At 42.7% G+C, this 27,875-nt stretch overlaps 1 long non-coding RNA gene across 1 annotated transcript; it reads left to right on the top strand.

The window, feature by feature from the left end:
- Nucleotides 1-9,744: 9,744 nt before the first annotated feature.
- Nucleotides 9,745-27,476, top strand: LOC148005801 (uncharacterized). Its single transcript, XR_015620237.1, has 5 exons — nt 9,745-10,053; nt 10,291-10,445; nt 25,657-25,851; nt 26,176-26,213; nt 27,219-27,476. It is a non-coding gene; the product is annotated as an uncharacterized LOC148005801 (long non-coding RNA).
- The last annotated feature ends 399 nt before the right edge of the window (nt 27,477-27,875 follow it).

Here is a 27,875-nt window from a genome sequence, read left to right as displayed (position 1 = left end):
GTTGTTAGTATCAATCCCATGGGTTCTTTCTTTTTTTTTTTTTAACAGGTATTGATTTCCATCCAAGCAGAAAGACTTCCAAGTAATAAGATGGAAAAATGTATTCCCCCCATTCTGTATGTAATTCTTTCTAGGCATCTAGGGCATCTATAATATTGCTGTGAATGTGGGGTGTCATGATCCTTTCTTTGTGTCATTCTTCCCACAATGGCCATTATTTACCTGCTATAAGATCATTGTGCTTTCTCGTAGTTCTCCACTGGGACTTCCGGGGGCCCCTAAAGCCCCCCTCAGGGTCTTGCATTGGGATCTACACATTTTTGCTTTCCAAGTGAGGATCAGCTATAACATTTTAATGAGTGGGGCAATTACTCATGTGCATGAGAAAATTTCTTATAATGCTCACTTGAGTCCTGTCCAAGTTTGAGGTAAGAGATAATTGTGCCTCTGGTTGGGAACTCCATACTCTGTTTATGATATTGGGGCTTTGTTTGTCTTTCAGTAACTTCCACATTTTCTCTCCCTCCCTGCCGACTTTTATGGAAATGATCTTCTTGCTGCCTGAAGTGTGTCATTTTGCTTCTTGCCAAGAAGAAAACCTCTCTATAGGGAAAATGACCCATCTCTTCCCCTCTGTAGCCATCTGATTTAATTATGCACTGCTCTTGGCCCCTGGAGAGCCCAGAGAGGAATATGAGGAAGTCCTGGCTTGATCACCAAGCCCTAGGGTCTTTGTCAATTATCCTCTGGCACCCATGAGTCTGGCCAAATTTGCAGGCATGTCTGTCTCTTAAAACATGTCAGGCCTGAAGAGTGAATCACTTTTTTTGTAGCTGCTATAAGTAGAACAATCTTTTCCATTAAAACCCATTTTGCTTTCTGCTCAACACCCTAGAGCCTCCTGAACACACCTTCTACTTTCTAACTGTAGCCTGGGAGACTGCAGATGAATACGGTTACTTATTCCCCAGGACTTGTGGCATGCACAGAGGCAGTGCCTTCTACATGGAAGGACACACATCTGCAGGAAGACAGAGAAGAGGCCTGAGAGGACTATGCTTTCTGCTCTGAGCTCATGAGAGAACCTCGTGCATCTCTGAACTTCCATTTTCTCACAAGGGACATGGAGATAATAGTGACTAACTTGTAGGGTGGCTGGAAAGTAATATTAGTTAATGCACACAAAAATAATTGGAAAAAGACAAAACAGCAAAACCTGTGTTTATTCAAAGATGAGCGAAGGCAACACTTATAGAAGAACAGAGCATCGGTGTTTAGCCCTCGTCAGAGAAGCTTCTTCTGCAGTAGATGGGAATTAACAGAGACCCACAGCTGGACAGTGTACAGAAGGCGTGGGCCAGCTGAGCACTGATCCCTAAATGGGATGCCTTTATCACACCTCTGCCATCAAGGCTCAGGGACCTACACTGAAGAGGAGGGTGCAGAAAGAGAGGTGGTGGATGGCTCCAAGGAAACAGCATGATCCAGACACAACAGGACTGGTGCACATATGAGCTCACAGAGACTGTGGCAGAACAACAGGACCTGCACAGGTTCAAATCAGACAAAATCCCAACAGAGAGAAGAAGGGTAAGGAGACACGAGCTCCTGCCCCTAATCAAGAAGCTGTTCCCAATTGTTTCCTTCTGGGAAAAAGGAAGTCTGTTTTCTACAATGGAATGTCATTGGGTTTATCAACCGCCTCCCAGGGCAGGCCCCAAGTGCTCAGGAACAGTTGGACAACATTTTTTGGTATTGTTGTGCACTCTTTGTTTTGGTATTTTTTAAGTTTGTTTTTGTTATTTTTTTCTTATTTATTTTTGAGAGAGAAAAACATGAAGGTTCATGGGTAGGATGGAGGAGAATCTAGGAGGAGTCGAGGGAGACAAAAGAATATTATTAAAATATATTATATAATTTTTAAAAATAAAATAATTGTTACAAAAAGAAAAGCAACATTTATTAATTGTGAGTGAATGGTTTCTCCACAATACTTTGAATGTTTCCACTGTGTGTGTGTGTGTGTGTGTGTGTGTGTGTGTGTGAGTGTATGTAGGCAGGTGCATATGTGTGTGTGTAGATTGGTATATATGTATATGCAGGCATGTGTATATGAGTGTGTGTGCAAATGTATGTATATTCAGATATGTGTATATGTAGGCAGGTGTGTGTGTATGTGTGTGTATGTGTGTGTGTGTGTGCGTGCATGTATTACAGGCATGTGTGTGTGTGTGTGTGTGTGTGTGTGTGTGTGTGTGTGTGTGTGTAGGCAGGAGGTCTCCTCCATCACTTGACACCTTATGATTGGAAAAGAGTCTCTCCCTGACTTGGAGCTCTCTCAGTCTATTATGCTGGCTGACAGGTGAGGTCTGTGTATCCATTTAGCTCCACCTTCCCAGTGCTGGTATTAGAGACATATGGCTATGTCCAGGTTTTATGTAGATGCAAGCATACATGGCTGTGTGGCTATGTGGATGCCTAGATGGTGGGAATCTGAACTCAGATCCTCATGCCCGCAGCACTTTACTGATCTTCCCGGACTCTGTGCTAGACTTTTGAGAACTACATAAAACAGTTCTATTTCAGTGCTTGCCATACTCTCTTGGGATAATTTATATTTGACAGTGCTCCCCACCAGATTAAAGACAGGGCAGCTCCCAGTCCCACTCATCTCTGTCCTTAGCTTCTGACATGGGGTCTGGTGCAGAGGAGGAAGCCGGATGTGATTTTTGGAAGAGGAAAGAAGGAAGTGAAGCATGGCAAGAGAAGAAGGCAAGGGAGGAAAGGGAGGAAGGGAACCAGACTTGGTATTCTTAGAAGCGCAATCAGAGGACAGTTGGAGCTCTCTATGAAAGCAACCATGGCAGTAGAACCTGTTATTACACCCTGGCTCTAAGCATTGTTTTCATATTGGGGAGGAAATGTACTATTTGTATTTTGGACCAGCCCCATCAATCTGTTCTCTCTAGCCCTGTCCTAGACTCCCCTGGAGTAGTGTGGGCAGAATGAGGAGGCCCTAGGGTCGATTCGATAACGAGGCTAATGATGTTTTCCAGCTCTGAGCCAGCCACTCACAGGGAGCATAGCCCTCCAAGGAGAATTTTTGGGTTTCTGCCTTACCCTCAACCCTGCATGTAGCTGCCTGTATTATGGAAGGCTCTAGAAGTTTGAGGATGGTGGCCAAATACTACTCTAAATAGGCTTGCATATTTTGAAAAACACATTCAGCCAGAGCTGTGTTGTCAGATTTCCACTTCCAGGCAGTTCTTCACTGGAATAAAAGAACTTCGCGGTCTCCCTTGAGTTTTAAACATGTTATAGAGACCACTTTTTCTTGTCTTGAATAATCTTAGTTTGTAACTGAGCCAGACAAGGACAGGACAAGAGCTGTGGCTATAAGTGTTAGCAAATGAGGTTCTAATTCCAGCCTTATCAATGACTGGTGGTACGATTCTTAACAGCTTTCAAACCTCTGTGATGATACCTTCTTGTTTAGCTCACTATAAGGTTTGCTCTGTGGTGTGTACCATGCCTGTCTGATGGCAGATCCTGAGAACACAGGGGTGGTTGGAAGGGAAATAATGATAAAAGGCCACCTTAATAAAAAGATCACAATATCATCTATCTATCTATCTATCTATCTATCTATCTATCTATCTATCTATCTATCTAATCTATTATTTATTTGTATTTAAAATTGTTACAATTAAAATTTTAATCTATGCGTATGTGTGTGTGTATGTATGTGTTGGGGAATATGTCCATGTGAGGGGAAGTTGCCTGCTGAGGCCAGAAGGGAGCATCAGATCCCCTGATGCTGGTGGTTAGATGCTGTCAGACTTGATCTGTAACTGCTGAGAGCTAAATTCGCATCTTCTAGAAGAGCAGCACGTGCTCTTATCTGCTGTGCCATCTCTAGCCCCTACTTGTTTATTTATGTCATCCTTTAAGGACCAGAGGTGGCCTTACGAGTTGCCATAGCCGCAGAGCCTTCATCCTTAGGTGAAAATGACAATTCCAACTAACCTGGAGACACCCAGCACTCCTCTCAAGGTTACTGATCACGGAAGTCTCCCAGTGGTCTCTCCCTTGGATGGTGGGTGCAGCGGGGAAGTCTCCCAGTGGTCTCTCCCTTGGATGGTGGGTGCAGCGGCGTGCTTTTTAACATATGCAAGCATCCCCCTAGGGATGGTAATCCTCTCCCAAGTGACACAAACAAGCAAAAAACAAGGCCCAGAATCCCTGTGCTCTCATCACTCACCTCAGTGTGTGGCATCCAGGTCCCTCATAACTAAGATCCACATGCACATACTCATTTTGCACTATGGAAAAGTGGAATCTAGAACCTGACAAATACTTTCTTTTGAAGCTAAGCCGTTTTCTGAGCTGAGGCTGCACAGCTAGAGTGGACATGATGGCCTCTCTAGGGTGTTGGTTCTCTACCAACCAAGTTTGCCCTTCAGGGGGGCATTTGTCAACTTTAGGAGGTTTTGGTTGTTACCTCCCTAGAGGTTGGTTGGAGCGGTCTGCTGTCATCTGAATTCTACAATTCAGAGGATAAAGTCCCACAACAAAGAATTACCCAGCCCCAAAATGTCAGTAGAGATGAGGTTGAGAAATAATGCTGCAGGGAAAGAACAGACCTCGAGCCCAGAGGGCTCAGAACAATTCGTGTAAACATTATGTACCAATGGGTTGGAGTGGAGCCTAAATCTCACAGATTTGCAGAGAGGCGATGGTCAGTGAGGTGCGTGAAAAAAACCGAGTCAGACAAATTATCTCCTGACCAGAAAACAGCCATGCATGGCCTTCCTGCCAGGTCTGTGATTATGGTGGAGACCAGCCCTTGATCCAAAGTGGGAAGCTGTCAAACCTTCCAATCTCCACAAAGGTGCCTGACTATGTGCTGTGATTTACAGTTCTTTCTTTATACTAGAACTATCTATGGTGTAACCGTAAATTCATTCCGTTCCACTCCCCAAGTGTGCAGAGGCCATGCACACTTTCAGTGTGCTAACAGAGCTTAGGAGTAGCTGTCAGAGAATAAACATTTATTAATTATGTGCTGTAGTGATTGAATGGATTGACATAAACATGCCACTCCATGCTATAGGAATATCGCCTTTATCTATTATTACCATTGCATTTAAAAAATTTAATTAAATTTTTAGTTCTTATTAAAGTTTATTAATTAGTGTATTGGCTTTTAGGCTTATGCTTCAAGGTTTTATAAGTTTATTCACTGTGGCCTCCCAGTGTCTGACTGCCTTTGAGACAATGATGAGTTTTAGAATAGTATTGACACATGTATATATCCGTGCCATGTATGCTGTACATACATGGGGAGATGCTGTTCTCTGCAGGACCTCAGTAGGTAGAGATAGTCAGGCCGTCTGCTCCTGTAAGTCTGTGCCCTTGCCCTCGGCCTTCACACTGGGTCTAGAGGAGGCTCAGGGAGGTTGAGGTGCCAGCCCTTGGCTTTTCTTTTGCTTTTGCGTCTGCTCCTGAGCCTTCCTTGCTCTCCTCCATGTCTCAGAGAGATTGACCTTGCAGCGATGCCTACTTCTCTGTGTGTTTGTTACTTTTCTTGTTGTTGTAAGAGAGAACCTGCCACAAGAACTTGAGGGGGGCTTATGGTTTAAGTACATACTCTCCAGAGGGGGACAAGAGCATCTGGGCTCTGCCTGAGATGACAACGAGAGCTTGCAACACAGTGTGCTACATCTCCACAGGTCAGAAAGCAGAGAGGGGGCTTAAGTGGGAGCAGGTGTGAGAGCAATTATCTGCTAGCCTATTTCTTTCAGTGGATCCCACTTCCTAAAGGTTTCACTGCCTCTCTAAATAGTGCCACCAGCTGGGGACCTAGTGTTTGAACACATGCACCTTTGGGGGACATCTTGCGTGGAAGTCATAGCAGTTGGCTTCTCTCACCAGCTGGCTTCTGTTTGGCTTTAGTCTGGGGGTATACAGAAGAAAACTAGAAGACGGAAGAAAGCCAGGGTGCCTATCACCTCTGGTCTTGGACAATATTCCTGATAGTGCCATATTTCCTCCATATTTCTTGGTAGGTCCAGATTCTGTGAGGCCTGAAGCTTGTACTTCTTCAGAGCTTGGCTTAACACGAGTAAGAAGATAAGGTGAAAAACAGGATTAACAACAGGAATTGAGAAGGAACCTAGGAGTTTGGGGAGCCCCGAACCTTAAACTCTATTGTAAACCAGCCACCCCTAGACTACCAGCTGCGTAGGGTGACCCAGCCTTGCTCCTTCTCTTTCCTCTCTGCTGGGGAGTGTCATTAGCCCCCTGTCTTCTTGCTACCATCTGCTAAAGGCTCCAGTTCCACTGTTACGTCTGGAACCAACAACTTGTATTAAATTACTTCTGTATTAAGTAGGCTGACTTATTTTTCTGACTGGATATCAGATAATAGCAAGGTCAACTGGTTTAAAAATATTGATGAAGTATCTTTGTGACATGTCATCAGTAGCAAGAAGACTTCTTGCCTGATGCAGAGAAGCAAGCAGAAACAGTTTGACAGAATGGAGAATTAAGGTCATGGATGCCTCTCTTAAACATTTCAGCATGCATGGGTGCATTTTATATAAGTGCTCTGAAGCCTTTACCCTTAAGAAGAACATTCTGGTGACAAAGAGCAAGGCTGGGTAGGTCTGGTGAGTGTTGATTGGTCACACTGGTGGGCACTCAGCCACTATGACATAGTCGTTGCTACTAAGGAAGTTATGGTCTTGCAGGAGAGGCATCCTCATGGGATGGTGAAGACACATGGAGACTGTGCTTAGGGGGATTTGGCAGGGGTGCACTGTGGGGTTTTGATTTGGAAGCTAATATTTTTCATGTTTTAAAGAGATTGTAGTGAGGAGGGGGATGACCAGGGAAGAGGAGTAGGCAAGGAGAGTGGTTACAAAGAGGGCCTGACCCTGCTGAGTGGTGGAATTGCCCAGGGCTGTCAGAATGAGGAGAGGAAGAGTCAAGAATACCTTGGATTTCGAATATGAGGAGGGAGGTGTCTAGCCATCATGGACTAGATTATTTTTCCCCCAATATCATATTTTTATTGATTCTTTGGGGAATTTTACACTGTATACACCTATCAACATTTGCTTCCCAGTCCTTTTCTGTCTCTCTCCCATTCTCGTTATCACCCACTCAACAAACAAACAAACAACAACAACAGAAGGAAAAAAAGCAAAACAAAGTTCAATTTGTGTTATCTATATATTCACTCATTCACTGGGGTGTGGTTAAGCTCTCAGTTGCTTGTCCCCTAGATGGAGCCGAGTCCTTCCCATCCTGCATCCCTGCTGGAGTCCTCTACTGTGGAGGGCTACACCTCTACCTGCTATCACAGTCTCCAAGAGTTCTCTCTGATAGGATCCCATCCAGGCTGTTACTATTGTGGGGAACTGGAGTGGAGGTAGGGGACCATCACTGAAGTCCTCCATGTGCCTTCCTCTCAACCATGCATCTGCAGTCATCCATATTATTGTGAGAACAGCCTATTTACTTTCTATGGACTATGGGAGCCTGGCTCATGGACTTCTGCATGATTTCTGGCATCAGAACAGACCTCGAACAGAGCATGCAGTAGACTTATGGACCTGGATAAAGTCCTCCAGTGCAGCTGGGGTCATGCACATCTGCATGGCTTCCAGCTACATCCTAAACCACAGACATCTGCCAGGAATTTGGTGGCAAAACTGGCCACAGACATGAACACATGACCTGGCCACAGTAAGTAGACTAGAATCTTAAGGGGTTAAGGCTGTGGCTTTCAACCTGTGGTCTCAACCCAGACAAGGGTCATGTATCAGATATCCTACACATCATACATTTACATTACTATTCAAAACAGTAGCAAAATAATACGTATGAAGTAGCAATATAGTAATTTTATGGTTGGGGTCACCACAACATGAGGAACTGTATTAAAGGGTCACAGCATCAGGAAGGTTGAGAACCACTGGATTAAGGGATAATCTGTGGCATTTCTCAGGAAGAGGATTATGGAAAGAGAAGAGGCACTCAGAAGAAAGTTCCAGAAAGCCACACCCAGAAGTGGCCAGAAGAAGAGGTATAAGTTGTGGCATCGGGGAGCCAAAGGAGAAGGTGGCTTCCTAGGAGTGGAGGATAGTAGAGTTAGATACTACAGATTGATGGTGGACAGGATGGGTGGACTTTTAGGGACCATCATCTCAGCCTCCTGAGGAAGACAAAAAGTCTTTTCAGAGTCAAAGGTGACTCACAGTGAAGCAGCCGTGGCTTTGGGGTACTCTGAGAAATACACAATGCTATCGGAAGGAGACGGTATCTGTAAGGTGCTGAGGACATTTCTGGAATGTTTGCAGTGGGGAGGATGTGAGTCAGGAGATCGATGAGGGAGAGGCTAGCTTGGGTGAAGCAATGTCTTCATCCAGGGGCCCTTTGATCTCCATGCAAGTGCTTAAGGATGGGCTTCTTCATCCTTGTGTGACCTGTGAAGGTCGGGAAATCTACCTCTGAGAGTGCTGACTGAGGAATCAGGCTTGTTTCTGGCTGCTGAGCTAGTTGCTCCAATTCTGGAATCTGTGCTAAGAGCTCAGAGCCACGGGGACATGGGTGCTACCTAGGAATGATTAACTCTCTGAGTGAGAGAGGAAATAAAAATAGGTGTGTGCGTGTGGATGTGTATATATGCATGTATACATATATGTATATATGTGTATATGTATATGTATTGTATATGTATATGTATATATGGAGAGAGTGAGAAAACTAGAGAGAGAGAGAGAGAGAGAGAGAGAGAGAGAGAGAGAGAGAGAGAGAGAGAGAGATTATCAAAGAAGCTTCAGGCCTCCTAGGTTCTGATCTGGACCTGGGCATCAGGCCAACGCAGCTTGTCAAACCAGGTTCTGTGGGAATGTGCCCAGGGCTGCTGAGAACACAGAGCTCTGATCGCTGTGTACAGGCTTGTTTGACTTGAGCTGGTTTTTGCTTTCCATCAAAGGGACACCTGAACCTCCCCTGTAGGTAGCAACTCCGGCTGCGTCCCTATTGCTCTTGTTTGCTTTGGTTACTGGTACTCAGTGGAGGAAGCCTCTGTCTTGGTGAATGGATCCTTTCTGACTGCTGAGAGCATTCTTGGCAGAAGAAAGCTTTTCCACTTCTATGGTGGTAGCTACCCCTATGGAGGACCCGCTGTAGGCCTCATGCTCTGCCAGGGACCTTGTGTGCCTCTGACTCACAAGCACACTGGCTAGGTGACTGCCACCACATGCATAAGGACACTGTGGCTGTGTGAGGGCCACTGGGCTGCCTAGAGTCATACAATCCTGGGTTTTTTCTTGTGTCTTCCTCCTACTATTTGTCTCTTACTCATCACTGTGACCTGACTCACCAACATGTGTCCAGGGCCAGACAGCACATTGGCCTACAGGCCCCACCTGTGACTTAACCCTCTATTGTTTCCTTTAGAATAGAAGCTGCCCATAAAAATAGCAATAAAACTCTTTACAACTCACCTCCTAGCCTTGCTCTCTGTTCGGACCATCTGCTTCTCAGTGCCCTAGAGGGAATGATTGGAGGGTGAGTCTGACCACATCACTCCTGAATTTCGAAGCTCTTGGTGGCTCGCCGTAGCTGCTGGACAGAGGCCAGACCTCTTCCTTTGGCACACAGAGCATCCCCTCATGACCTGGCTCCTGCTCATTTCCCGAGCATCACCTTGCACAATTCCTGCCTTGTGTTTCTTATGATCACTTATGCTTCTGAGCAGGACACTGAACAGCTTCCTGGACTTCTTGGCCCTATTTTGCTAATGGTGTTTCTTTGACCTGGCTTTCCCTTATCCATTTCCTTGTTTGGTGAACTCAAAAGAGTACCTTCTCTGTAACATTATTTTCGAATGGCCAAGGTGGAATAGGTTCTGGAACATTCCTCATGGAATTTTCCTTGGTTATCTTTCTGACTTCTATATAGCTCATGGGCAAAGCATCAAAGACTATACACCTTGCTGTCCTGGAGGGCATCTCTGGGGCCAGTATGCAGCTGGTACCAGTAAGTGGGCTTTTTTTTTGTAACTCTTCATTTTCAGAGATACGATAGAGTTAGTTCAGTGAACTCAGAGGCTGGTGGAGGCCACCCAAAGTCTTATTTTCATCCCAGTGTTCAGATTGAAACTAGCTGGAGAAGTTGGGTGAAGGGGTGGAGTTCATCTCAATTTGTAGATGGACCAGGCTTACCTTACATACAAAGAAGACTAATATCTCTTCTGTTTTTCTTCTTTCTCCAAAGATGCCTGATTGGCTGGTGAAAATTTCCACACAGGAGCATTTCGTGGTCCTGCAAAGAAAGAGATCAGGTGCTTAAAGATAAAACTTTCATCAGGGCCTGTCAGCTGGGAATTGATTTCTGGTCTCATCACCACCTCCCCCCTTCTCCCACTGAAGGTACCATGGCATTTGTACACACAGTCTACTAATCTCTCTCTGTATTTCAAGTTACTACTTCCTAAATTTGGATTAAATTGAAAAACTCTATATCTATGGGATGGAGAATGTTGCCATGTTCACTTGAGGGATAAGGGGACTTAGGGTCAATTACATTTTTTGACAACTACATCTTGTGTGTGTGTGTGTGTGTGTGTGTGTGTGTGTGTGTATGTATGTATAATGTATTTAAATAAGGTCTCATTATATAGCCCCAGATTTCCTCAAACTTGTTCTCCTCCTACTTGAGCCTCCACAGTGCAGGGAGTAGAGGCACGATCTTCCAAGCCTGAGTTTTATCGTCTTCTTTTAAATAAAGCATCCTTCAGCTTTCCACAGTCAACACTTAAATCGTAGATACAATCCTTCAAATGTTGTTTCAAGACCCAGTGGATGTCATTAGTCATACATTGTCATTATTATCATGCCCAAGGGAGAGCAGTCTTCTTTCTCATTCTTTGTGCCCCTCACCCTACCCCAAAGCCTTGTGTAGGACCTGTGCTTGCTTTTCTCACAGCCATGAGCTGTGGGATTGGGGACGTGACGATTCCTCTTTGCTTCTCTTTATTAGTGTTAGCACTCGTCACTGATGCATGTCTAGTGCTGAGCTGATTTACCCCAAAGATGCTCTACCTTCCCTCTTTGTGGGATTTTTAAATATTTTTCTTTAAATGTTAGAATTTTCAAATGTAGGATTTTAGCTCTGCTTGTGACTTAGGAAAAGTACTCCTTATTTAGTCATTCTGATTTTGAGTAAAACAGCATAAGATTCTTGGGCTGTTTCAGTCCCATGTCAAGTGCTAACCTTATAAACACAAGATCCTGAGGTGGATAACCAGGGCCAATGTATAAACCTGGGTATGTGGCATGGTGGCATGTGTGTGCCATCCCAGTGTCAGGCCAACAGAGACACATCACTTGGGCTCTCTAACAAACTGGTCTGGATTAATTGGCCAGTTCAAGGCCAATGAGAGACCCTGTCTCAAAGGAAGTGGCTGATATTCTTAAAGATTTTGTGTCCTCCACAGACACATGCACACATTTGCATGAGTACTTGCACACATATGTATACACACATGTATGTATACACACATAGGCATAAAAACAAAAAGATAACGAGTACATTGTTATAGTGAGTGAAACCTTTCAAAGGGGGCACTGTTGTCATTGTCTCTGTCATTATGGCTCTTGTCGATTCTGGTTATTGTTCAAACTGAGCAAGTGTACTGTTATTTCATGGCCACCTCATTGTCTCTGAAGATCTTCATTCTCTGATGGGTTTTCTGTGCTGTTAGATTTGTCACCATTATCCAATGTCCAGGTTCCCGCAATGGACACCTTATATCACCCATTTGGAACACTGGGCTTGTGAAGATCCCATGAACCCATCTGGCGCAATGTGCCTTTATTTTCAAAGACAGTTTGGTGAGGCCCTAGTAGAGGAGGTGCACACATCCATGGAGTAGTAGAAGCAGGACCACTATGAGCTACCTCCTGACCTTGAACTGATTCATATGCTTTTAAATGTCTACTCTTGATAAAACTGCACTGAGTAAGCAAGCCAGCTCAGGATGTCAGTTCACTCTCTAGGATACACAGGCTAGATCTCTTGTGTGTGCTGAGTTTTCTCAGAGACATTACTGTTGTGCTTTTGATTTTATTAAAGAGAACATGAGATCTTCCACAGGGCAAGGAGCTGAGGGTGTGTTGGGAGAGGTTTTACCTGTTCTGATAAAGAGGCGGGCACTTGAACTGTAGTTTTCCCTTCCACAGAAGATGCAGGCTTCCAATGCTCATTGCCACGTGAATTTGTTTGGCTGCTTAGTTGGTACTAGTAACAGAGCATATGAATTAACCAACAAGCAAACAAAAAGCTTTGTTTGCTGTAAGCTACAGTCAGATATGTGTGCCTATACTGTGTCTTTCCCAATAATTCAACCTGATCATTAGTTACACAAGTCAGTGGTTTTAATAATATATTACCTGGAAAAGGAGGCCTTGGGTTTCACAATTAGAGCCAGAATGGGGAAGTGGAACTGTCTAATCAGAGCACAGGAAAGCCGTTTACAGAGGTCAAGCCAGACCCCAAACTCTGGCTGAAAGTCAAATGGATTTGTATTTTTTGATTCCACTAGAAGAAGTGAAAAAGACAAAAGGAAAAGATTTGACTGAGTTTTGATTTTCATTATTTTTTTCTATTTTGTGCATTTCTGTACTTCTTTCTTCCAACTGTGAGTAGAAAGGAGGCTAAGTTCTCGGGTGAGGTAGACCTCAGTCCCTGGAATACATCTGGCCCAAGGCTGAAGCTATGAGATCCCCATCAACTGTAAGAACACAAATCCCAGGCCTGTTGTGCATTGTGTGTTGAGGGATGTTCTGCTTAGGCACTTACTGGCTATTAAAGTGTTTGGTTTCATCAAGCCAAGGGTTTGAATGATTTCTAGATAATTGGCAGGTCTTGAGATAGGGAGACTGGCCATGAAGGAGGGAAGCAGGGATGAGGTGGCATGAGGAATGCTATGACCTTTTACCCGTATCACATTTTATATATTTGATTTCTTAGAATTTTCATGAGATTTATGGTGATTCGTTTGGCATGTGGGGAAGTTGAGTTTGTGTGTGGGAAAACCGAGGACCATTTGATGTGAATTTCCTTTAGGGACAGAAATGGAATTGTGATCTAGATTCTGGTTACCACAGCTCCTTCCTTTTCTACTCCCTGTTTTCCAGTTACTTCTTCAGGAAAACACATCTCTGCTGTTGACGACAGTCCTAAGCTCTGGTTCATGGTCATTTCTTTTATGTCAGTGCCTTAAAGAGTTAACAAAATCCACTAAGACAGAAGATAAGTCAAGGCCTAAAATTCTCAACTATATTGAAATAATAAGCTGGGTCAGGATGACAGCTTTTACTTCCCTGTGGTCAAGTGACACCTGATGGCATCAATGGCTTTCCTCTGAGGTCATGATATCAGACACTGTGTATCTACTATAAACTGAGCAGGTCGATCATGCAGCTCAACACCGAGTTTGTAGTTAGGAGACCAGGACTTAAGCCTTGGGCTAGTGAGATAGCTCACTGGGTACAAGTGACTCCTGGGCAGTCCCAACAACCTGCTGAATCCCTGGAACCTATGCTGGGAGGGGAGAATTGACGCCTGGAAATTCTTCTCTGACCTCTAAACATGTCTTAGCAACTACATGTTCATTCTTTTTGCCTGCCTGTCTGTCTGTCTCTCCATACACAGAAAATAACAACAACAACAACAACAACAACAACAACAACAATAATAATAGTAATAATAATAAAATCCAAATTTTGTTACTAAATTGATGACTTTGGGATATTTCACTTTGACTCCAAAGGAGAAGCAAAAATAAACTTCATAATTCTAAAAAATTCTTATATTGTGACCATTTTTAGAGATCTCCTAATATCTTTTTTGGGGGGGGAATAGGGACACAGATGCTAAGAAACTGTTTACTTACAACTCCATTAGAAAAGTCACACAAGGGGATCCCACTAACCTCCCCTCTCATAAAGTGTAGTTCCCAAGTATAAACAAAGCTTACACTCCTCATTGTCTCGCCACTGTCCTCAGCATAGAGTTTGTATTAGTTAGTTTCCTGCAACTGTGATAAAGCACCAGGGCCAAAAGTAACTTGAGGATAAAGACTTTATTTACCTGGCTTATACTTCAGGTCACAGTCTGTCAAGGGAAGCCAGGGTAGGAACTCAAGGCAGGAACCATGGAGGAACTGCTTGCTGGCTCATATTCTGGCTTGACTAACTAGCTTTCTTATCGGGACCATCTTCCCATGGGTTGCTGTCACATACTCTGCAGGGCTCTGCTACATAATTAATAATCAAGAAAGTCCTTCATAGACATGTCCACAGACCAACCTGATCTAGGCAATTCCTCAACTGAGATACCTCCCCTTAGGTGACCGGAGGCTGTCTATCAGGTTGACAATTAATGTTAACCAGGGAAAATTCAAGCTTCCCAATACTTCATCTGAAGATGGACGGTGAAAAAAGACATACATACCTTCCATATGAGTGGCCACACAGCATGGAGGCCCTTGCCAGAAGGGAACTATTGCCACTTGAATCATGCTAATTGCAGATTAATTCTATGCTATTGTATCACTGATACATGTGACATTCTTGCCCTGTTCTTTTAGGTTTTTGGTTCTTTTACACTTTTACTTCTTTGTCTACTGTTTCTTTGTCATCCATCCATAGACCTCTCCACCCTTCTGTCCATCCAACCACTTAATGAATATACTCACTGCTTTCCTCACACAGACAACTAATCTCCCACTTTTTCCCTTTCTTTTTGAGTTCCTACCTTTTGAGTCTTGTTTCCCTACTTTTTTTAATTACTGCTTCGGATTTCCTCCTAAGTGGATCATTGGTGCCTCTCTGGACCAACAGTAGTCATTCTGTGACCACTCAGCCTAGATCTGTCCTTTCTCATATAAAGGTTCATTAAATATTGGTGGTGACAAGGCACGGAAGGTGAAGGAACTGGACAAAATGATTTCATTATATGCCACGGATAGGAGATTGTGCTGTTTTCTCTAAGCTTGAGCGCATGGGCCAGATCATCTTTTATTAAATAGTCTTTCTGCTGTATGCTGTCTGAGATTTCTGGACCAGCAACACAGAAGGAGTTCTTAGCAAAAGAATCCAGGACACCTAGTTAACTAAGAAGAAACACTCGACTTATGAGAAGATGTTTTAGTACAGACCATGTCAGGGCTCCTAGTTTGGTAGTAATCATCATGATATTTCTCAGAGGTGAACAGAGTATAAAGCTCTGATGACTTAATAATGAATGGTCATCCTAAATGTTGTTGTATTTCCATTTCTGTAAGTCCTTTTCTTGAAAAAGGATTTATTATATATAAGTACACCATAGCTGTCTTCAGACACACCAGAGGAGGGCATCAGATCCTATGACAGATGATTTTGAGCCACCATGTGGTTGCTGGGAATTGAACTCAGGATTTCTGGAAGAGCAGACAGTGCTCTTAACCACTGAGCTATCTGCCCAGTCCCCATTTCTATAGTTCTTATATTCAAGAATTGGTCCTTATAAATCTGTAAATAATGAAGATAATAAAAATGCAGTATAGACAATAAGTGACATTTCTAAATCATTTAATGTCTTCTTTCTTGTCACGCGGTGGGCCAAATCCAGGGCCTTGTTTGTGTATGGTATATGATTACATGTCATTAGTATATAATTCAGCACACAAAATCTGGTGGCAATGGGAGGGGAGACATAGTAGCACTTGGTGACAGAATAGAGGGGTTCATTAAGTCTCTGGCTTTCTGCTGCCGACCATCTAGCTTTTAGAAATTACAAAAAATAGTTGACTGTGTCGAGTCATCTTTTTGCACACAACAGTTACATGACTACCCAAGTTCCTTGTCTGCAGAGTGACTAAGGGGTACTTAGAATGGTTTTCTAGATGGAGAGGTTAGTGACTTGTAGTGCATTCTTATTTCCCTTTAAGAACAGGCCCAACCTTGAGTGCTTCAGGGAATTAATCATGCCATGGGGGGTGGGGTGGGGGTAGGTCACTGAATCAGTATTGTTTTTGACTGGATCACTGTTAATTAGGTAAAGTTCTCCCTGAGTCTGACTGAATGGTGCAGGTAGGGGCTTGTAGTATGAGAATGATTCCAGATGGAAAGGCATGGCTCAAACTGAGAGGAGGAAGCTCTTGACTTTAGACACTTAAAACCAGAGATAGGATTAGGACAGTTTCTGATAGGCTGTTAAGCCTTATCATACTCTCACCTCCAACATCATCTCCACCACCTGTTTTATTAATGTAGTATAAATATATAATAAGAATAAGGCTGAGTAATAGTTGACACCTAGGGAACTTTGATTTGTAGTGTTTTCTGCTTCCTGAGGTGGAAACATTCCTTCTGTGACCATTTGCTGGCTACCCATGTAATGTCATTTATTTATTTATTTATTTATTTATTTATTTATTTATTTATTTATTTATTTATTTAACCTGTACGAGTGTTTGTCTGCATGTGTGTATCTCCATGTCTGGTGTTCACAGAGGCCAGAAGAGGGAATTGATTAGCCTGGAACTGGAATTATAGAGAGTTGTTGAAAACAGAGTTGGAGAGAGATACAGTCAGTCATGTGGGGCTGGTAGGAACACAGTCATACATGCTACTGTAAAAACTGTTTTCTTTACCTCTCTCCTCTATAGTTAGTGGTGAGGAGGAGGAGTTCTTCTTGGGTTCCTAACTGGGCAGGTGGGCACATACTATTAGTTTCAGCCTTGTCTTTGCAAAACTCAGGAATTTTTTTTGTAAATAGGGTTGAAGACGCCAGCCAAAATAGTACCTTGGGTCCCTAAGATCCTGAATATACATGTGATATCACCATGACGATGACCACGACGATGGTGGTGGTGGTGATAAAGAGGAAGATGATGAGATTTAATATCCACAGTGGTTAAAAAAAACCAATAGTAATTATTTTGGGGAATATAACATGTACCAGATAGTCATCCAGAGAGGCACAGCATAGCTTCAGCTCTCTAACTATGGGGCTAACAGCTTGGATTCCAGCCTGAGATTAAATACAATTTTGTTTGTGCTTATTCGCTATGTGATTTTGTATATTGCAAGTGATAGCTCCCACCTAAGAGTTGGTATGATCCTTTGCTTGGAATGGAGTATCAGACGAGAATCAGGCAACATGCTCAGTAAGTGCTGTTGCTTTCTATTATGTCATAGTCCAGATCCTGTATTGTCCTTCACAAGCCTTTGAAAAATGTATTGCTTCTCAAATCTCATTTGTGAGGAAGCTGAGTGATGAGAGGTTATAGAGAGAGCCCAAGCCAACAATGTGGAAGTGAGAGGACAAGGACTAGAGCTCAGGTCACATGGCTAGTATACAAACCTTGTGGTTTTTGTCTTGTAAGTCATATTGGCTATATAAAAACAACAACTACAACAAACAAACAAACAAACAAAAACTGAAGCATGAATTTCACTTTGTGGTAAAATATCCATTCAGAGAAGTCAGAATGCAGAACTGGTACCATAATGAACACTTCCTGCTTCTGCACGCCTTCATTGTGTGCCTTAGCAAAGATGCTCCTTCCTTCTATGCAGGGCGACAGGAGAGTCACTGGCTAGCCCAAGACAACCATTCCATCCTGGCCCAGGGTGTACTATGCAATCAGAGGTTCATGAGATAGCCCAAATCCCTTCCCCAAATCTCCACTGGAGGTCATACATTTTCCACCAGCAATACATTTGTTAATCTCTTCATTCCTTTTATGAAACTATTACTGGGTATTGTGGCAAAGTGCACAGGCTAAGTAGCAGCCTTATATCTGGGTACTGGGTCCACTGAACCTTCTCTCTTTTCATTTATCAATATCTTCTAAACAGTGAATGAATAATCCAGGGAGAGATTTGTGGGTTCTGTTGACAGGTCCTGCTGGGAATACAGATCTATCAATGTGTCTAGCTCACATTGTGGGTATTCTTTTCCCTTAGCTCTGTACAATGTATCCCTGAGTCATTTTAATATGGACAGGCTGTGGAGTGGTTCAGGGCTGCAGTGTTTCTCTTTGCAGCAACAAGCAGAGCTTGGATTCTGCCTGCAGAGCAGATGGGGCGACATTCTTCTATGAGCAAAGGTCCCCTGCAGGAACAGTAGAGCGCTGCAGTGCAAGCCTGTTGATTTGCTAAGGATTCCTGAGTCAATGCACCTCACCTAACTAGGCGACTATGAAAGCTCAGTGGCAGGGCCTGTCACCCTTCCAGAGACGAGGCTCCATCTTCTGTAGTCATAATATACAACCTTTACCATCCAGGACTTAATGGATCAGGTGTCTCGTAACCTTTACATAGCATCTTGCTGATGGAGCAAAGTGTTGTCATCGTCTTCTTTCACTCTACAATCTAGTATAGGAGTCAGCAGAGAGATGAATGAACTGATGGAGTTAAATACATGTGCTGTTTGTGTCATTGATGAAATAGTAACTGGGGCTGAGCAACAGAGACAGAATTAGGTCACAGCATCCTTCCGTTTCTGTCTATTACTCACCTCTACACCTGTAGTTCTCAACCTGTGGGTTGCAACCTCTTTCAAGGAGGGTCATTCGCTTTATGGGGTCACCTAAGATCATCAGAAAACACAGACATTATGATTCATAACACAGTAGCAAAACTAAGTAGCACCATAAATAATTGTATGGTTTGGGGTAGCCACAATATAAGGAACCGAATTAAAAGGTTACAGTATTGAGAACTACTTGTCTACATGAACAGATTGAAATGAACTTTTAGCTGTAGAGTTACAAGTCCTACTGTAGTGCACTTAGTAGGTGTTCAATAAATGAAAGCTGAAAAACTTAAGAGGGGCTTAGAGGATTTGCCCAACAATTCCACCCACAGTTATGGAACATAAGCGATTTACAATAAATGGAGCTTAGCAAAGAGTCAACACACCACGGCCCGAGGACAAAGTCCATCTGTTTCTGTAAATAAAAACTTGTCAGAACACAGGCACATCTCTCTGTTTACACATTGTTGATGCCTGTTTTTGTGTTACAATGGAAGAGTCGAATAGCTGTGACAGAGACCATACGGCTCCTAAGACCTAAAATATTTACTGTTTTGACCTTTAAAGAAAAAGTCCGCTGACCTCTGCTGTATAAGTCCAATCAGCTTTGTAATCTGTGGGAAATCAGAGTCAGGGTTTTTTTAATTCACTGAGCCCAGTTTTCTTATCTGTAAGTATGAAGAAGCTAATGTCATGCTGTGGACCAAAAGACCTCATCCCTTACTCAGGTGTGGCTTTTAGGCATCAAATATCCCTAAAGCACACAATACAATTACTTACAAGCTTCAAGTTTCTCCCCTTTTTACAGTTGCTAGATCTGCCTTCTCTGTTGTCAATTAAGCACTTATTGGTGCGCAGCAAAGTGAAATCATCTGCTTGGCATCTCCTTTTGCTTGCATCGTTACCATTAATTTAAAGGGCGCATTGCATCTACCGCTGTTCATCCTCACTGAGCTCATGGTACCACGGGAGGGTGGGGGAGGTTAACATGGTCTTCTTTAAAGGATGTGAACCCAGGACCATAATATTTTGGTGTTAACTTGGCTTTTTCTGAAACCTTTATAGCTAAGAGATTTCTTCTGCTTACCCATGTGGCATGGGGTGGGGGACTTAATGACGCAGGATTCTCTCCTTTTGTGAGAGAAGCCTTTTAAGGGGTACAACCCCATGGGAATAAACATTGTCAGAGATGAGTAGTTTTGAATTGTGGTCCACGGAGCATGGTTTATTGCAGAATTTTGTTTTTGAAAAATGGGGAATTCTTTAGTATGATTTTCTCACTATACAGGAAGACCTACAGTTGCACACATATGGGACACTCCTACCATGGGCCCTTCTTTGTAACTTTGAGCAGGCATTGCTAATCAATCTCTGTAGTTCTTTTGTAATATGAGCCCAGCTGTGGCATGGCAACCCTTCCACAATGGTATTTAGAGGTCCTTCTCCTATCTACTAATGTAGAAACAGACAATTCATATGTATTTTGTCCTTCAGGACATAGATCACAATAGGCGGATTGTCTGAAGCCTGGAATAGAATGGAGACAGCCATATTGGCAGTGTAATCTTACATTAATCAATACTGATGATTGCCTGTATTAATGATCTAATGGACAGATAATGGGGAGATAGCTTATCTGGTTAAATGCTTGCCTTGCAATCTTGAAGACCTAAGTTGGAGTCACTGAACATGTTACAAAAAAAAATAAATAAAAAGCTGGGTATGGAGGTGCATGCTTTTAATCTCAGTGCTGAGGAGGTTGAGGTGGCAGATCTCTGGGGCTTGCTAGCTAACCTAGCTAACCAGTGTAGCCTACTTGGCAAGTTCTGAGGGATAGAGGGAGGGAGGGAAGGAGGAAGGGAGGGAGGGAGCAAGGAAGAGAGAGAGAGAGAGAGAGAGAGAGAGAGAGAGAGAGAGAGAGAGAGAGAGAGAGATTATTGATGGTGTTACCTAAGAAGGGCATCCATGGTTGACTTCTGACCTCCATGCACATGTGCATCCATGTACACACATACACACAAACACATTACTACTACTACTACTACTACTACTACTACTACTACTACTACTACTAGTGACTTTGGGGTCAATTGAAGACTGAAGAACATTTTGTTAGGTAATTATTTAAAAAAATATATCTCCTATTGCATACGATGTCATAATCAAACCGTGTTTTGTCACTTGTAAGCAAGTATCTTCTGAACTGGAAATCACAGCATGCATACAAGTCACCATGGATCTGGTAAAGCAGGGTTCTGACTCCTGAGAGCAGTGTGACCTATGAGACTGAATCTCTAGTAATCATCCAGATGATGCTTACATGTTTGCATTGACATGTGTAAGCCTAGAAAGAACTTGAGCCAGACTCTAGTAATCAAAATCTAAATGCAAGCATTGTTCTGGGAGGAAAAATCCAAGTCTATGAAGAGGCCTTTACTTATATAATATTCAACAAAAATCACAGGCCAAATGCATTTCAAGGAGCTTAAACCCGAAGATCATTTTATATTGTCCGGCCCAACAACATACTTATCCCAACACACACCAAGTTGGTAAGGACTGACCTATAGCCAGATCCAAAGGGTGTGCAGTCTTCTCTTGATGCTATTTCACACAACATGGCAGCTCTGTCATAATGACCTTTGGTGACTGGCTGTGTCACATAAAGATCCCTCAAAATTATTCACGTGGTGGCGTAAAGTACACAGTGTACTGTGCTCTTTAGAGATAGTCTCTCCTCCTTCTGGGGCTGTGACCAGCTTGTTCTTCATAAATAACCCATTTTATATTTCAAACCCCAGAGAACAAAGAGTGCCCAGGAAGCCACTCCATTTGGCAGCCACACTGGTACAGCCTAGTACTGGCTGGAAGGTGTGATTGGAGGTGCTATTTACCGCAAAGCCTCTCCATCTTGCTGTGGTCTTTTCTAATGCTAACCCATGGCCCCATGTGCACATCTGATGCTCTACTGGAAGGTTCTGTTGCCATTTCTATTTATGGGAGATATGATTACAGCAATGAACCCTGTCATCTCAATGGCAAAAACCTGTGTCTAGTTTTATTAAGCCAAAGATACTCTTAACATAGATTCTTATAGAAAATGGTCCTTCTAAAGAGCCAATATTTATCCAGATGATTCCAGCAGCCATTGGAACAGGGACATTTGAGACAGAATCTCAAAGTTTTCTCAATGCCTGTCTGTTCTTTTAAATTACTGCCTTCTGATTCACAGGTCATATGTAGTTTTGCCTCTTTATTCTTTGTTATATAAGGTCTTATATAACCAAAGGATAAGGTGAATTATAGCAATGACTTTGGAAGTAAAAACATTTTTAGGGAAATTTGCAGTTAAATTATCTACTTTCCTAATTTCTCTACTTTTCTTGATTTCCCATAACTATCTATGCTAATACTCCATTTTTACCTCTATGAAGATGTGCTAACATGCATTTCAATGTGACCAGTTCTGTGCAGATGGTAGTTTACATTTTTACAAAATGGTATTCACCTCAGATCAACTGAGGCATACATTTATAATAGCTGAATAGCAAAGGCCCGAGACGACAGTAGCGAATGACTTCAGCATCCTCATAAAAGAAATAGCTGTTTCTCCAGTGACCTTGTCTTTGTTCTTCCTCCCTCCATGTCTACCTCCTCTTCCTTTCAGGGATTCTTCCCCACACTAGTTAGTGTGTGGCAGGAGGTGGTAGACCTCAGTCATTCACTCAACTGTCTGTGTATTGAATCTGACACATGAGATGCTGTTCTAGGCAGTGCAGAAAGCTGCAAAGGAACTCTGGCCATATCACTGTTTTCTTTAACCACTTTTTTTTATTTTGTGGGTAGGATGTAGGTAACAAACGAGTCTCAAATGCTAAGTAATGAATGCTTAGAAGGAAAAGAAAACATTGCAATTCACAGTGATAAATGGATTCAGAGGGGAAGCTCTCTCTGATGCTATGGTGGAGTTCCGAGTGTCATGAAAGGAAGCCCAAAGCTCGGTATGCAGCAATGTGTCTGGAAGAGATACAGTTCATTGGTACCTGTGGATCACAGCGCCTGACTTTATCCCTAGAAATCACTTAGCGCTTAGAACATGAATGTATGAACTTATAAGTCAAATGTCTCTGAAGGTACTCTTCACCACCCCCTCATGAGGCTGTCATGATGCTACCTGGATTCTGGGAGGTGTCATTCTGTATGGTCCCTTTTTAATTGCTATTCTCCCTGCAATAAGGAAGGTGCTACTAAGTGGACTATGGATTTGAATGTAGGAGCAACATCAGTTACCCAGCTTCTCTCTGCTGGGACTGTGATGTCCCTTGGACTAGTTTCCATGGGCTTCCCTAGACACAGATGTTCGTAGACCTAACTGGCTGACCAGTCTCTTCCTACATCACAGCTCAAGAGAAACACAAGAAAACAAAATGATTTCTTCTGCTCTCCAAAACTTGGCATAGATTAAGAGAGATGCGATTGAGGTTCATGAATAGCATAATTTCCAAATGATGCACATTTTCCAGTGCCTTCCCCCCACCTAGCTCTTTATCTCAGCTCCTTGCTCTGGAAACTAGGGCTTCCTAATTAGTTTACATACTCAGACTAACTCAGTAAAGTCTTTAGTTGGCTGCGGGCCTGGACTCTCATTCTATAGTGTCTTCTTGAAAGGGTTATACCACATTTTCACAGCGGATCATTTGGGTATGGTTTACAAAGCAAGACTAAGTATTGGATAAAAAAATAGATTTATATTTCTCTCTCCACTGTCCCAGTCATAGCTAAAAATACCCTCATGATTCTGGAAAAAGAGAGAGTGAAAATTTTGAAGCATAATTGTCCTAGTCAGTGTTGAGGGTCTCAGAGTTCCAAGAAGGCTTCCACACTAGGAAAGCAAATCCAGTCTGCATAATCGCAGATACCTATAATTAAACATCTGCAAATGAATTCAAAAGAAGCAGAAAGGTTAAAATCAGCAAGGAAGAAAAGGCAATAGTCAGTGTGGGGAGTCATGGCAGCAGGAGGCTGGGGCAGTGTGCCAGTGTGACTGAGAATGGTTCTATAGGTTCGTAGATTTGAATGCTTAGTCACCAGGGACTGACACTGTTTGAAAGGATTAAGAAACATGGCCTTGTTAGAGTAGGTGTGGCCTTGTTGGAGAATGTTTGTCACTAAAGGTGGGCTTTGAGGTTTTCAAAAACTCAAGTCCAGCCGAGTGTCTCTCTCTTTCTGCTGCTTGCGGATCCAGATATAGAACTCAGTTCCTTCTCAGTACTGTGTTTACTTGTGTGCTGCCACGCTTCCTGCCACGATGGCAATGTACCAAACCCCTGCAATTGTGAGCCAGCACCCATTAAACACTTCCTTTGTAAGGGCTGTTGTGGTTGTGGTGACTCTTTAGAGCAATAGAACCCTGACACAGATAGGCGGGAAGCTGAGAGATCACATTTCCAACCATAAACAGGAGGGCAGAGACAATGAATGAGAAGTAGAATTGACATGACTATGAGGCTCTAAACTCCCAAAGGTTCCCCTCAGTCAGTGATTTGCTTCCTCCATAAAACCACACCTCCTGAAGGTTCCACTACACAGCATGGTCAACTGGGGACCAAGTCTCCATATGGGAGATGTTTCTCCCTAAACCACCACAGTCTTATTTATATTTCAGATGATCCTGGGGGCAAGCTATGTTGACATTTTATAGACAGTGAAGGCACGAGTAATAGGGCACACTGGTTTGTTGATGGCCATACAGCAGTAACTAGTGGAGGCAGGACGTGAATATAGGTTGTGGGATCCTGGTCCTCTGTCGCTTATAAAGAGAATCAGAATGGTTGAGGATTCTGAAGACCAACTCTATGGGCCCTTTGGGTTTCCTGGAAGAGGTGCATTGTAACAAAGAAAGGTTTTGATCTTGAGAACCTGCCTGTGTAATACAAGTCTCTGAGACAGTCAGGCAGAAGGGAAATAGACATTTCCCTCCTAAACCATAACTTAAGAGCACAGACTCTGAACTAGCTCTGAATTGCTGTCTTGTGAGCCTGAGTAAATAATTTGATTTTCCTCATCCACAGGGTGTCTTGTGAAACGAACATGGATGTTCGGTCCTTGTACTAGGTAACAGTGCATTGGCAGTGTGGTCTGTGGTCAAATTACCACTACCACGACCCAGGCCAGGATGTGCACAGGGATCAGGAGAAAGCCTTGCTTCTTGTGCAATTGTTGTACAGATTTTAAGGGTGGCACATGTCTCCTTTAACTTCACTTGAGGGAGTCGGGATAACAGTGCTTTAGGAAACAAATCTTTTAAGTACCTTTAACCTTCTCAGCTTATCACTCCTCCTTGAAGAAAAATCCCCACATTTATGTAGATTGTCCAGTCCCTTTCCAAAATATGTCAGGAAATCTGTACTTACCATTCCTTAACTTTTTTAAAAAAATATTGAGACCTGGAGGAGATGACTTAGAGGGTAAATGACTTCCTCTACAAGCATTAAGACCTGATTTCTGATCCCCAGTGCTCAAGTGAAACTCAGGCATGACTGTCTGTGCTTGTAAACCCAGCACTTGCAGGGGTGGGCATGGGACAGGGGTGGAGACAGGAGCATTGTTGGGGCTGTCAGGCTAGCTAGTCTAACACACATAGTGATCTCTATGTTCAGTGAAATAAGGTGGACAACAATAGAACAATCATCCAACTCTGGTCTCTGTCCATGTATGTAATGACTAGGTTATGCCTATGCCCACATATGTGATATACCTCCCTCTCTCTCTCTCTCTCTCTCTCTCTCTCTCTCTCTCTCTCTCTCTCTCTCACACACACACACACACACACACACACACACACAGAGTGGTACATTTTAAACTCAAATCCTCCTTGCCATTATGCCCTAATGGAAAACACTTTAGAATGGTGAAGAAGAAGGTATTCACAGACTTACCTCTCTAGCATTTTTATCTGATCCTTCTCTCTCAAAAACTCCTGATTTCCCTTTGGATTTTCCACAGTCCCACAGACACTGCCTGTATTTTAGGCACACGATTTTTTTTTTTCAGAAATGTTGGCACAAAACCATGCTCGCTTTCCTACTGAGAACTGTGGTGGAGGCAGAGGAAGGTTCAGCGACACCTTGTCCTTGGTCATGCAGCAAGCTTTCTGGAGTTACACTGTCTCTTGACACTTCTATTGTGGAAGCAAAAATGTATTTCTTATAGATTGGCAATGGGAGACCTTGATGGATGTAAGTAGAGGTAGGTGTCCTGTGATGCTGGGCGGGTTTATACATTCTTAGTCTTTGGCATATTGATGGCTCTGAGTCCTGATACGCAGGTTTGTAAATTAGGGATTAAGCAAGATTATGGAGGTTAAACACCTTGAAGCCCATAAGGTAATCATAATGATATTATTACTGTATAACAGTATTAGTATGATAATTAGAATATATGGGAATCATAATAGATGATTCTGTGTTTCTTTAACACCAATGCCTTGTATTTGCAGGGAGTGTTAGAGCTCAAGCCACAGGCCATTTCCTTGACTGGTATTTGCTATATCTTCTTGCTTATTTTGGGTAGGTGACCAGGACCTGTGGATTTTATAGAAAAGCTATTCGGTATGTACATGTGAGTAGAGGCCACGTTAATTTTGGATATTCCTCAGTCTCTCTTGCATTTTTTTAAAAAAAAGTTTTATGGATTGAATTGGTTGTTTGGCAATTTCATACATGTTTATAATGTGGTTCCCTCTCACCTCCACCCTGTTTTTACCTTCTTCTTATTGCCGTCCTCCTCCTCATTACAATCTCTTTCCCACATTCATGCTTTATTTTGTGACCCACGGATCTTAATCATAAATGTGTATGTGAGAATTTACAGGTACAGCTTTTCTGTTACAATTATAAAACATGTCACTCAGCACACAAGTTGACACTCTGTCTCTTGGGCTCTCTCTGCCAGCTCTTCCTCAGCGTTCCCTAACTTTGCTGTAAGTTGTATGCTCTAAACAACATGCTGGAAGCTCTGTTGTATCATTTAGGGCTGAGAACCACAAGGTCAGTTGTTCTCTGTTTTTTACCGGTTCTATATTTCTGTAATGGACTCGTTCTGGTGCAAGAAGTTTCTTTGATGGGTGGGGAAAGCTACACCCATCTGTGGGTATAGGGATGGGTATTTAGAATAACAGAAACGAAAGAGGTTTAGGAAAATGGCAACAATAGGTTCTCTCTAGGGCCCATTACCTCACCAACGACAGGAAACTGATCAGCTGTACAGTTTCAGGCATGAATTCTCTTCTATTGAGAGGGCCTTAAGTCTAATTAGATTGCTAATGGTTATTTCCAAATTGCGAGCACCACTATTGCATGCTTGGGGACATCTTTCCATGCTGGCCATTGTGGTTTGTAGGCTTTATAGCTGGGTAGAACTTGTTTCTTTCTCCCTTGGCACTGGGCAACTTCTTTCCGTGAGTATTGGGAATCTGAGCTGAGGTCCTCAGATTGTGTGGTAAACACTATCCTGATTGAGCCCTTTCCCAGACCTGATAGATTTATTTTTGGCCATTGTATAGTAAATATATCAGTCATGAAGCTAATGTTCTTTTCCTTTCCCTGAATTTCAAGGTCATGAAACACAGCTCTCTTTACAGTGCATTAAAGCCACGTGAGGATTGTATTAACAAGGTCAAGCATCAAAATAACTCAGCAAAAGGACATCAAATATCTTTAATTTAGTGACCAAGAAGAGGGATAAATGACCACTTTGTGACCTTCTTTAATGAAAGGATTTTCTTGGTACGTGAAGGAGAAGAAGTGGAAAATTACATACAGAAGAACTATCATATGCCCAACACTGTAGCAGATGCTTTCCTAAGACTCCTGGTAACTGATTTTCTATATACACATCAAGGAACTTAATATTCCTTACACTTAATATTCAAAAGGGAAAGTAAAACTGTTAGAAAATGGAATTTACTTATTTATTTATTTATGTATTTACTTACTTACTTACTTATTAAAACCATCATGTCTGAAACACGTTCCAAAATCCAGTGTGCAACAGGGTAGAAGATGACCAGAGCTTCACTCAGAAGCCTTGGGTTCTATTAATTTCTCAGATGCTCAAATTTCTCCTCCGGGAGAGAGGCCTAGTACAGGTACTGCCATCTAAATAGATGGGTATGGCACTAGGATTAACCAAATCCATATGATCTATGCTTGAATTTGAAATGTAAGTGTTGAAATGATAGTGTTTCAGCACTACGTGGGGCTCTGGTTGGG

Source organism: Rattus norvegicus, chromosome 5, assembly GCF_021556685.1.
Source record: "Rattus norvegicus strain SHRSP/BbbUtx chromosome 5, alternate assembly SHRSP_T2T, whole genome shotgun sequence".
In the NCBI taxonomy this organism is placed as follows: Eukaryota; Metazoa; Chordata; class Mammalia; order Rodentia; family Muridae; genus Rattus; species Rattus norvegicus.
This window is presented reverse-complemented; position numbering and strand designations above follow the sequence as displayed.